The 13,228-nt window shown below is 39.9% G+C and overlaps 1 long non-coding RNA gene across 7 annotated transcripts in view; it reads right to left on the bottom strand.

The window, feature by feature from the left end:
- Positions 1-13,228, bottom strand: part of LOC113901227 — a 688,350-nt gene that overhangs the window by 621,854 nt on the left and 53,268 nt on the right. The window contains exon 1 of one of the 7 annotated variants that reach the window (XR_003513360.1): positions 4,409-4,479. The exons of the other annotated variants lie outside the window; for them this stretch is intronic. This is a non-coding gene — a long non-coding RNA (uncharacterized LOC113901227). Of the gene's footprint in view, positions 1-4,408; positions 4,480-13,228 lie in introns of those variants that run through there. 7 annotated transcript variants of the gene reach the window in all.

Here is a 13,228-nt window from a genome sequence, read left to right as displayed (position 1 = left end):
TTCATCAAGTGCCTCCATATTCTAGGCACTAGTTGCACTTCCCAGATAGAGAACAGTGAGGGAAGGAAGGAAGGAAGAGAGGGAGGAAGAAGAAGGAAGGGGAGGAAAGTAGAGAAGAGAAGAGAAATCTTTGATTTATATGAGTTCATATTCTGGAGCAGTCAGGCATATTGGGGCAACAAAATAGTTAACCAATCAACCAATTAATCAATAATATAATTTAAGATAGCCATAAGTGCTTTGAAGAAAACTAACTATACTCTCAGAATGTAGAGTAACAGGAGGGTTAAACTTTCCTGGGATAGGATGCTCAGAGAGAGCATTTCTGAGGAGCTGATATTGGAGAGGAGACCTAGATAAAATGAAGGTACAAACTTTGCACATTTGGGGGAAGCACCTTCCAGGCAGAGGTGACTACAAGAACAAAGGTCTTGAGCAGAGAACATGCTTACATGTTCAACAGCTGCAAAGTGGCCAGTGTGGTTGGATCACAGAAAGGGGTGGGAAGCCAGGAAGCCTGGAGCCATGCCATGGCTTCTTACCAGGGCCTCACAGGCCACGGTAAGAACTAAGCCTTCTGTTTTATGTGTGATGGGGGGGGTAGAGGGGGTGGGAGTTGACATGATCTAATTTACATTTTGAGAGAATTACTGTTTTGTGGAAAGTAGATGATCAGAGACCTGACTGAAAGCAAAGAGATCTTGCTGTGATCCAGATGGGAGTTGTGATGACCTGGAGATAAAGTGATCATAAATGAGTGGATTCAAGACACTTTGAAGGCAAAGCCAACAGGATTTGCTTATATAGTGGATGTGGGACATAAAATAATCTGCATGATGCAAGAAACAGGAGCCAAAACAATATCATCATATTGATAATATAAATATTTTAGCTGAAATGAAAATCTGTGATAGAATACAAAACAAGGGAAGGCTTTCCGATAAGTAGAAAATAATCATTTTTTCACTGGTGAAAGAATGGTGGAGGATTCTTTAAATCATGTATTCAGAATCTGAGAATGGATTCTGAACAGGTAGATAGACAATTAGTTTGGTGGGAGGCATCATTATCTATTTAACCTTAGTTTCCTCTTCTGTCTTCTGTCCCCAGTAGTAGGTGCTACGTGATGCGTTAGAATGGAGGTCATGCTATGCTATGCTAAGTCACTTCAGTCGTGTCCAACTCTGTGTGACCCCATAGCAGCCCACCAGGCTCCCCCGTCCCTGGGATTCTCCAGGCAAGAACACTGGAGTGGGTTGCCATTGCCTTCTCCAATGCATGAAAGTGAAAAGTGAAAGTGAAGTTACTCAGTCGTGTCCGACTCTCAGCGACCCCATGGACTGCAGCCTACCAGGCTTCTCCATTCATGGGATTTTCCAGGCAAGAGTACTGGAGTGGGGTGCCATTGCCTTCTCTGAATGGAGGTCATAATAGGAAAAAAATATTCAATTCATAGTCCCCAAACTCCATTTCAATAATTCTTTCCAACCTCAGCAACCATCAGCTGCTTTACCAGGGTTGCTGATAAGGTGAAACAGTTGATGGTTTAAATTTCTTCTCCTCTTATTTTCTCTGCTCATATTCTAGAAAAAGGGCTATATGCTGTGAACTAGTCAAAAATTAACCATCCAAATAATAAAGATGTGATGTAGCATGTATTTATGTGATAAAATAATTATATTGTGCTTAGAACTAGCTAAAGCCAAATTTAGCAACAGTGCTTAAAGTTTTGTCACAATTCCTATAAATTCTGAAGAAATTTTGATATATAACTAACGATAACATTAAATTTGGTTCTTTGAGTTTATTGACAATTATTTTTATTTGACTGAGGTAAAGATAATATGTAATATTATTACACACAGTCTGACTTACCAAATGTTATTAGAGATAAGAAATAAAAATTGATCTTGAAAACTGAGCTAAAAATATTGAATTTGAAATAGTGCCCTTTATTCATTTTCAAGCATATGCCTATATTCATATCCTTACATATTTCAAGTTTTCCCACAATATCTAATTATTAGATGTGAGATATACAGATTTATCTCATTTTTGGCTTTTATCTAAGATTTTACAGAGCTCGTAATAATATGTCAACAAAATTGGTGATTGTACCTTGACTTGTAAAGTAAAACTCATTTTAAGAGTATCATAAATCTAACAGAGCATGTCTTATGTTCTGATTGGTAGAAAATTGGATATTAAACACTAGGGACAAACTGATCTTCTAATTCTGGTACTTGAGTAAGTACTAAAAGAAAAAAGAAAAGGAGAGAAAAAATCGTTACCTAGAGTTGATGGTTTAACTGATCATGATCAATTTGAAGTGCTTATTGCTTAAGTAAATGACCTTTGGGGTGATTTCATTAGCTCCACATATAGCAAAAGGTTATATCTGAATTCAATTTTATGATTGAGTCTAGGCATATAAAATCTCAAAATAGTTTGAAAGGGTGTAAAAAAAAAAGGATAAAAAGATTCTTCCTGAGACAAAGGCTAGACTGTAAAAATCCTGGCTTGCTTCTCTAATTATTGGCTTTTTGTGTGAGTAAATATTTGAGAGAGGGATGCCAATGCTCTGATATCATCATCACTTTGATGTTTGTAGTTAAGAAATGACTTTAAAATTAGCTACAAGTTCCAACTTTTTAGTACTATAAATTACAGATTTGTTACCCCTGGATTTATTTTACTTGTTTGATGCAGTCTCTTCACCTTTATAGAACTGCAATACCCTATGATGGTTTGATTGGGCTCTAGTGGATTGGCCAAAAAGTTCATTTGGGTTTCCCTGTACCATCTAAGGGTTTCTCAATATCTCCCTCTCCTTCTTAAAAATGCCACAAAGCAAATATTTATTATTTTAGTAAATTAAGATATGTCTTAAATGCTTGTGAAAAGACTTTTACATGCTTCCTTGAGACATACCAGGCAGAAGACATATATTGAAAGACAGATTAGGCATAGAAACTTCCAATTCTCACTTGTCACTAGTAGATGAAATAGGGTGAAATGTTATATCCTCAAATTAGGAAGAATAGGGTTGGAGGAAAAAAAAATACAAAAAAAAATGTTTTTAATGAAAGTATATCTTTATGCAACTGACCTTGAAACCAATATAATGATTCATTTTCTTGATGTTTCATTCTCTTCAGTAATCAGTGCTTTTTAGGATACTAAGGTAGTCCCCATCATTTATATTAGCCTGTTTCCTAATAAGTCTCTTACTTAAAAGTTCAGGGCCATTTTTGTATTCCTTTCCACTCTCATGATTTCTTCTCCACTTTCTTCTCTCTTCCTACTACAGACATTTTCACCACTGGGGCCAATTGCCCAAACCTCAGTCTCAACCTCTTCCAGGGTCTTCCCAGGTGGTCCAGGACAGGCACCAGAGGTCAAAAGGGAAGGGAGCAGGAAATGATATGTCCCCTCAGAGGTCCCTCTTTCCTCTCCAACTCCACCTCACTCTGGCATCCACATAAAGGACGTCTAATCTTTACTTAAAGTAGCGTCTGGCTGCTCACCACTCAGAAGCCAACAGAAAGGGCAGGTTGGTAAAAAGGAGAGTTTGCTTTATTTCAGATGCCAGCAACCGGGCGGGGGAGGGAAAGGAAGAACATCTGTCCAAAGGTTGACTGCCCTCTCTGACAATCAGTGGGCAAGAAGTTTTATAGGCAGAGGGAAGGGCTACATGCAGAAACGGCACAGTCAGCTCTGACAGTCATCTTGAAATTGGTCATCTGTGGTCTGGTCAGCATCATCTTGATTGTTTTAAGTACAGTTAGTCTCTAGTTCCAGGGTTGATTTGTTTCTATTTCCTGAGGCCAATTCTCAGAATTGTGGCAGCTTATGTCATGGCTACAGAGTCTGGTCATCATGTAGTTAACTTCTCCACCTGGGGTTTCAATATCTATAAGACAGCTCACAGGTGATGGCTCAGAATATTATCTATAGCCCGTGAGAAGGAACTAAGGGTCCTTGACTATGCTCAATGACTACATTACTATTATTTGTTTTCCTTTGACTATTTTCCTTTGTTTCTGCATGTTCTCACTTTTCTGATTAAACTTATTCTTTGCCTAAAGTTTTTTTCCACAGACAAAAGGCAGACAGAGGACATGGGGATGAGCGAAGACCATAGAGTCCTGCTCCATTTCAAAACCAGTTCCTAAGTCACTAGATGTGTGACTTAGTGCAATTACATTGCCTCTCTGAACCTCAGAGTTTTCACCACATGAGACTCAAAACTTCTGCTCTACCTATCTTAGTAGGGCTGCTAAGAAATCTCCTGAATGAAAAGCATCTGGGGAACTACCTGTTACTTTGAAGAGTTAAAAGATGGCTATTAAAAATGTTATTTTAAAAGAAGCAAGGATATCAAGCAGAAAGGGTGGGAAGAGCAGACCTGGCTTTGAGTACCAACAGTGCCACCTCTCGGTTGTGTGCTCCTGGGTACTTCACCCAACCTCTCTGCACATCTGTAAGAGTAGAAATAATGATATTAGCTTATCCATCACCCCAAAATTTTCTATTTCCTCACCTATTAAAGGAATAATAATGATATTAGCTCACCTATCACCACTAAAAGATGAGAATAATATTTACCTCAATTTCTTGCAAAAAATTGAAACAATGATTTCCAAAGTCCTTTGTGCAATACAAACAGAATATAGTAGCCCTTGTTGGGCTTCCCTGTGGTTCAGATGGTACAGAATCTGCCTGCGATGCAGGAGACATGAGTTCAATCCCTGGGTTGGGAAGATGCACTGGAGAAGGGAATGGCGACTCCTTCCAGTATTCTTGCCCAGAGAATTCCACAGACAGAGGAGCCTGGTCGGCTACAGTCCATGGGGTTGCAGAGTCAGACAGCACTGAGCAACTAACACTAGTCTTTGTTACATAAGGTACAGGATATTTTCCCTTAGTGAAGAGCAATGATTCCTGAGGAATAAACAGTATAACCTTTTTTCTGAAACATTGGTAACTTTTTAATGAAGTTTATTTATGAACCTAGCACTGCACAGTATGAGTTTGTGATTATTAAATTAGCAAGGCAGTGGAGTGATGGGATGGAATAAAACAATGTTTAGGTTTCTGTGATTTGATGGATATTTGAGGGTTTTTAAAAAGAGTTAAAAAATAAAACTGACATAAGAGGCTAGCTTTAGGAGAAGGTTTGGGCTGTGACTGGGTTGCTAGATGGGTATAGAAGGGAATTTCTGAGGTGTTGAGAATGTGACCAGAATGAGACCTCTTGACCAGGATGAGAACTCTAGGCAAGTTCACTAAGAAATATTCATTAAAGCTGTGCTTTATGTCTTATATGTATTTACTAATTTTGTAATGTAATTTGAAGTTTACACACTTTGAAAACCAAAAGAGAAAATGTCACTGACAATTTTGACAACTTTTCAAATTTATAGTGCTCTATGGAAAAGAAGGATTCAACATTTGTTTATGCTTTTCACTTATTTTGATGGCAAGAAATCATTCACACTAATTTTCCAATATAATGAGGGTATATGAACATGAAGAAGCATGGGCCTTGCATGTCAGTATTTTTATGATGCACGACAAGGGGTTATTAACTTTGCACACAATAACTTGCACTAATCCATTTCTCAATGTCAGTTTTCATCCCAATCCCAAAGAAAGGCAATGCCAAAGAATGCTCAAACTTCTGCACAATTGCACTCATCTCACACGCTAGTAAAGTAATGCTCAAAATTCTCCAAGCCAGGCTTTAGCAATACGTGAACCGTGAACTTCCAGATGTTCAAGCTGGTTTCAGAAAAGGCAGAGGAACCAGAGATCAAATTGCCAACATCTGCTGGATCATTGAAAAAGCAAGAGAGTTCCAGAAAAACATCTATTTCTGCTTTATTGACTATGCCAAAGCCTTTGACTGCATGGATCACAATAAACTGTGGAAAATTCTGAAAGAGATCGGAATACCAGACCACCTGACCTGCCTCTTGAGAAATCTGTATGCAGGTCAGGAAGCAACAGTTAGAACTGGACATGGAACAACAGACTGGTTCCAAATAGGAAAAGGAGAATGTCAAGGCTGTATATTGTCACCCTGCTTATTTAACTTCTATGCAGAGTACATCATGAGAAACACTGGGCTGGAAGAAGTACAAGCTCGAATCAAGATTGCTGGGAGAAATATCAATAACCTCAGATATGCAGATGACACCACCCTTATGGCAGAAAGTGAAGAAGAACTAAAAAGCCTCTTGAAGAAAGTGAAAGAGGAGTGTGAAAAAGTTGGCTTAAAGCTCAACATTCAGAAAGCTAAGATCATGGCATCCAGTCCCATCACTTCATGGGAAATAGATGGGGAAATAGTGGAAACAGTTTTTTCTCGGCTGTATTTTTCTCGGCTCCAAAATCACTGCAGATGGTGATTGAAGCCACGAAATTAATAGATGCTTACTCCTTGGAAGGAAAGTTATGACCAACCTAGACAGCATATTAAAAAGCAGAGACATTACTTTGTCAACAAAGGTCTGTCTAGTCAAGGCTATGGTTTTCCCAGTGGTCATGTATGGATGTGAGAGTTGGACTGTGAAGAAAGCTGAGTGCCAAAGAATTGATGCTTTTGAACTGTGGTGTTGGAGAAGACTCTTCAGAGTCCCTTGGACTGCAAGGAGATCCAACCAGTCCACCCTAAAGGAGATAAGTCCCGGGTGTTCATTGGTAGGACTGATGTTGAAGCTGAAACTCCAATACTTTGGCCACCTGATATGAAGAACTGACTCATTGGAAAAGACCCTGATGCTGGGAAAGATTGAGGGCAGGAGGAGAAGGGGACAACAGAGGATGAGATGGTTGGATGGCATCACCAACTCAATGGACATGGGTTTTGATAGACTCCGGGAGTTGGTGATGGAGAGGGAGGCCTGGCATGCTGCAGTTCAGTGGATCGCAAAGAGTTAGACACGACTAAGCAACTGAACCGAACTGAACTGAACCCATTTCTCAAAGTTGATATTTATTTCCATATCACTGAATATATAGGATATGGGATAATTAAGCCCCATACATTTTGAAGATTTAGGAACATAAATGACTATTTTGGCCATGTCTAGAATTTTGGAAATTCTACTTTTCCCTTTCTTTTAAAACATGGATCCTCTTCCTACTTCCATCCCCCTTTCCAGAAAATCTTTCCAACCAAACATTAAAATAAGACTGTTTCATATAGTGCAGTAGGTAAGATTCAGATTCTGGAGCTAGACTGCCTGAATTCAAATCTCACATGCTCTTTTTATTCACTACTTTGTAACAACTTTGTACAACTGTACCTCAGTTTCTTCACCTGATAAACAGGCATAGTAATAGTACCTATGTCATAGAGTCATTGTGATTCAATACATGAAAAGTGTCTATGACCAGGCCTCATACACATAGTAAAGCTTAATCAGTACACTAGAAAAGAGATCTTCCTTTGAGATCTAGCCTTGCTCCTCTTCTTCTTCTTCTTTTTTAAATAATTTTATTTATTTATTTGCTTTTGGAATGCTGGGGCTTTGCTGCCGTGCGGGCTTTTCTCTAGTTGCAACACACAGAGGCTACTCTATAGTTTTGGTGCCGGGGGCTTCTTATTGCAGGGCCTTCTCTTGTGAAGCATGGACTCTAGGTCTCACAGGCTGTAACAGTAGTGGCATGTGGGCTCAGTAGTTGTCACTCCAGGGTCCTCGGGCACAGGCTCAATAATTGTGGCACATGGGATTGGTTGCTCCGCAGCATTTGGGATCTTCCCAGATCAGATATCGAACCATATCTCCTGCATTGGCAGGCAGACTCTTTACCACTGATCCACCAGAGAAGCCCCCAGCCTTGCTCTTCTGAAGCCCAAGATTCCTTCTTATTTAATCAAGTTTCTCAAGTCCATCTTTAACCCATTTGCTTGTTTAGGAATAGACACTGTTAGTATTATTTACTTTGTTGCATTTTTCTCTGATCACTTGCTACCTGAAGCAGATCTTATAATGTGTTTTTCTTTCATGATATAAAAACTAAAACAGTTTGGGGTGGATGGTTCATTAAAATATCATTTATTTTCTGCCTCTGAAAGGCCAGAGGCTTCTCATTTGTCATCATCCCATCCCACCCCTCCTTCTTCTCAAGCAGCAGTAAGTTCTAAGGTTCTCTTTTGTTGCTCATGTCACACAAACAAGTGCTTTATAAACCATACAGAAAACGTTTCAAGGTATTTGGAAGAAACCACTTTTGTAGGCAGGTTGATGTTTTTCCTTTTTGGTAGAGACAGAAAAGGAAGAAAGATGAGGTGGCTAACAATGCAGAGTACCTAAGAATGTAACCTTCACTACAGTATTCCTTCAGATGGTACAAATCACAGACTATGTACAAATCTGTATACAAATCACAGATTTCAACTTAGACACTCAGGCTTCAGGAGTCCACATGTTTAATCACTGCCCTACATTCCATCGCTCACGTCATGTGAAAGAAGAAGACTATGATTGCTAGGAGGAACCAGCCCTCTGCTACAGGTATGGACACTGAGTTTCAGAGAGGCCATCTCCTTCCCTAACATAGGAACACACAGAACAGAACCAGGCTTCAGGCCTCAGGACCAGCATTCTTTCTTTTGTCTAGCTCATAGTGTCTCTCGGCCAGAGTGTCTTATGCTACGATATTTCAGAGGAGAAGCAATTGAGAATCACCATCCACACAGCTGAATAACAAACATACATGGTTTTTATGCAGTAAGGTGTGATCCAGTGGAAATACCACTTCCATCTTCAGCTGTTGAGATAATTAACATTTTCCAAGTGCTGAAAGCATACTCACATACCTTTAATAACTCCAGTAACCCTATGAGAAAATGCACTTTCTCTTGCCCAAAGCCACAGAGCAAGTAAGTAGTTAACTACCAGGCTCAAGCTCAAGTCTTCTTTAAACACTTACTTACATTCTTAAACAAACCACTCAACAATTACAGAAGCAATATTAGGCGCTCAGTGCCAAGAAGTCAGAGATTAGAGAGCTCAAACCAGGTAAACAACTACACAGAATCAAGGTAAGCACAGCAATAGAGGTATGCATGGGATGCAACAGAAGCCCAGAAGAGGGTCTGGGAGCTTTTTCAGAATATGTAATGTAAGCGAAGTTTTAAAGAAAGAGAAGATGTTAGCTAGACCAGGAAGAAGGAGAATGGCAGTCAAGTGACTGAAGGGTGTGCAATAGAAATAAATAATAACAGCTGCTTTATGTTAATCACTTGCTCTTCTTCGTGTTCCACCCATTGCAACTATCCCGTACTATAGAAATAGTTGAAAAACGCAAGGACCAGAGAAGTGAAGAAATTTACTGAATGTCACACAGAGCTTAGATTTCAACTTAGACACTCAAGCTTCAGGAGTCCACATGCTTAATCACTGCCCTACATTCCACCACTCACATCATGTGAAAGAAGACAGTGCTTGTTTAAGGACAGACTAGTTGTCTAGATTACAGAAACACTGAATATTCATGAAGTGTAGGACCTAAGTTCAGTTCAGCTCAGTCCAGTCGCTCAGTCGTGTCTGACTCTTTGCGACCCCATGCATTGCAGCACACCAGGCTCCTCTGTCCATGGAATTTTCCCGGCAAGAACACTGGCATGAGTTGCCATTTCCTTCTCCAGGAGAACTTCCAGGGATCAAACCCATATCTCCTTCAATGGCAAGCATGTTCTTTACCACTGAGCCACAAGGGAAGCCCACCAAGGAAGCCCACATACATATATACGTACATATATACACATACACTCCAATATTTTGGCCACCTGATGTGAAGAACTGACTCATTTGAAAAGACCCTGATGCTGGGAAAGATTGAAGGCAGAGGAGAAGGGGACAAAAGAGGATGAGATGGTTGGATGGCATCACCAACTCGACAGACATGAGTTTGAGCAAGTTGGTGATGGACAGGGAAGCCTGGCATGCTTGCAGCCCATGGGGTCGCAAAGAGTCAGACACAACTGAGCAACTGAACTGAACTGATGCACACACACACATACCTATACACATACACATATATGTACATTTAAGTAATTCTATTTTGTGCGTGTGTGTGTGTATGTGTAAAATAGAGCAGGATGTTAAAAGAAACCACAGCGAAGCTTTTCCATGCTCAAGTGAAAATGTTGGTGGGAGCAAAGTTTAAATTCTCAGTCTCTTCCCCCCTGCTCAAAAGCCGACAACCTGTCAATCAGCAGAGAGGCACCTCACCCAGGACTGGAAAGGCAGTCACCTAACTGCTCCCTACCAATTTAGTTATGGATTCGTTCTAACTCTTATTTGAAGTGCCTAGAAATTAATATAATATTTCCTGTACTCATTTGCATTGCCTGAGGGCTGGAAGCGCCCCCTGTGAGGGCCACCGAGTTAGGCAGGGAGCTGTATCCAGGGCAACTCAGAACCACTGTAAAGCAGGAAGAGCCCTTGTAGAGTGAGGCTGACACTGGGATTGGGATCTGTTCTATGAGACCATGCCCAGCTGATAAATTGAAGTGGTAATTTGGGATTTAACCAGATAGAGCAGTAAATGTATTAGAATGAGGAAAATCCAAGGGGAGCAAAGACAGGGGGAACCATACAAGTTGGTGAGTTAGCTTGTGTTTTGTTTCGATTTTTAAATTCCAGTCTCTCCTTTTGGCTTTGCATTGGAATCCTGAATTTGAGCATCTCTTCTGCTATAGCAAATTATTAGTAAAGTGGATTCCCTTTGTTAGTCTAAATTGCTGTGTGTTTGCAAATACATTTAAAGAGAATGCCACTCCAGAGAAAGCTTCTCTTGGACCCAAATCACAGTGTCTATAAGTAACTCTTGACCTTGATTCATCTGTGCCCTGTGTGTAATGAAAGAAGGGGCAGAAGCAGTTGAAATCTTCCCAAACTATTCATCTCTTATTGATTCACTTGTTCTATTGTGAGCAGAGAGACACCTACATACTAGTTTAAAATTAGGCACTCCCAAGACTGTGATGAATGAGAGAGATGTGATTTGCCCTCTGGGATGTAGAAGTACTGAATTTTCTCAGCCAGGAATTGTTGAGGGCCTTATTATCCTGGCACATCCTAAACACATTCATTAATTTATTTCTTTAGCCTACAGATCCCCAATCATTTCTAGGGTCGTTGTTTTCTTAAAATTACAATTACTTGGCAGTCCTTCAAAGTGCTATATAATTTTTAAATGAGTAAAAAATAATTTTTGAGCATTCAAGCTAATTGGGGGAATGTTATGAAGAGCTGACGAAAGGAAGGCACAAGGTTTGAAATCCTTTTACTAAATTAGAATTTAGTAATCCACAAAGGGTACTGCTGCATATCCACCACAGAAAACCCAACCATTCACATAAAAAATTTGTGAAAGCATCATGGACCAATTTAAACATATAGAGAGTCCTCTATTTCCACTGAAAATATTTCTCTGAGTTCTAACACTTATTTTTTTTTTAAACTGAGTAAAATAAACGTAGTCACCACCATGCTCATCACTTTCAGATCCAGGTTTTATTTTCAAGCTCCTTCTACCACCTGGAACTTAGTAACATTTGGGAAAAGTCAGATGACTTATCAGTTCCTAAACCATAAGAATGACCCATAGGGCAGAGGAAGAGTTACAGGGGTGGGATAAGGCATGTGGCAGTAAGTTTTCATTCCCATTAACCGCCTTCTATGGTCTTCGGTCCACATGGGTCCATACTCCCCAAATCATCTCAACCCTGCTCCTTGGTGCACACTGCTCCATCCACACAGAATGCCTTCCTAGAGGCAAAATGCCAGGAAGCATTTGCTTGGGCCCCTTACAAGTCCCCAGTTTGTATTTATAATTTGCACTATTTATCTTAAAAAGTGATCTAGTAGTGCATACATATCAGGCCCCACAAAATCTAGATTCTTCCTAGACCTGACCTATCCTTTCTCTATTTTTTCAAATCCTATTCACCTCCTAAGACAGCAGTCAAGTTCCGCTTCCCTCACCACACTGACTCGTGCCCTGAAAGCCTTGCAACAAAACAAGCAGAGAATAAAATCTGGACTGCAAACATATCAGACTGCCCTTTCATTATCTTGCTGTTGTTCTTTAGTTGCTAAGTCATGCCTGATCCTTTTGCAACCCCGTGGACTGTAGCCTGCCAGGCTCCTCTGTCCATGGCATTTCCCAGATAAGAATTCTGGAGTGGATTGCCATTTCCTTCTCCAGGGGATCTTCCTGACCCAGGCATCGAACCAGCATCTTCTGCACTGGCAGGCAGATTCTTTATCATTGTGCCATCAGGGATGCCCCCTTTAATTAGCACGGGTATGCTACGTCACTTCAGTCACGTCTGACTCTGTGTGACCCTGTAGACTGTAGCCCACCAGGCTCCTCTGTCCATGGGATACTCCAGGCAAGAATACTGGAGTGGACTGCCATGCCCTCCTCCAGGGGATCTTCCCAACCCAGGGATGGACGTGGCATATCTTACATCTTCTACATACGTGGCATCTCTTACATCTTCTACATTGGCAGGCGGGTGCTTTACAATTAGCACCACCTGGGAACCCTTCATTAGCATAGCCTCTTCTCAATAATATAAGATATAAAGGGTAAATAACAAGAGCCATTTTCATTTGCATTGTGTGAAAATACAAACCTCATATTTACTTTAAAGTCACTGGTCTACATTTAACTGAGATAAACATTTTGTCACTGGAGGTCATTCGCTTACACACAAATACATTATTGACTTCATATTGCCTTCATTTGTCTCTAAAATTTTATATACAAAATAGTTTCTCTTTTGAGCTTTTCACACTATGATCTCAAAAACTCAGATCAAACCTGTAAGACTAAGCCTTACACAAAATAAAGACAAACCTGAACACTTATGCATTCTAAACAGAGAAGAATCCTTAACATCATGAAGAGCATGTGTACAATATATCCATTCATTTATTTTTTCCTCAAATGGCACTTTAGATACTCCTGATACCTGGCATATAGATAACAATTTTTTTAAATTAAAGCATTTTATAATTCTGAGAGAGAGATTTCTTACAAAGGGTTCTAATGTGTCAAACAAGAATTTGTAGAAGCCACTCCACTTTTTTGAAAAGCTAAATCTTGACAATTTGTTACTTAGACATTTTTTGCATGAGAAAGAAGAATTGATGGGAGAAAAGCAAACAAAAAATTCATTCTTTTTACTCTGTTGATCTAG

Source organism: Bos indicus x Bos taurus, chromosome 11 (assembly GCF_003369695.1).
Source record: "Bos indicus x Bos taurus breed Angus x Brahman F1 hybrid chromosome 11, Bos_hybrid_MaternalHap_v2.0, whole genome shotgun sequence".
Lineage (NCBI taxonomy): Eukaryota > Metazoa > Chordata > Mammalia > Artiodactyla > Bovidae > Bos > Bos indicus x Bos taurus.
Note: the sequence above shows the minus strand (reverse complement) of the source record. Positions and strands in the feature narration are given on the sequence as shown.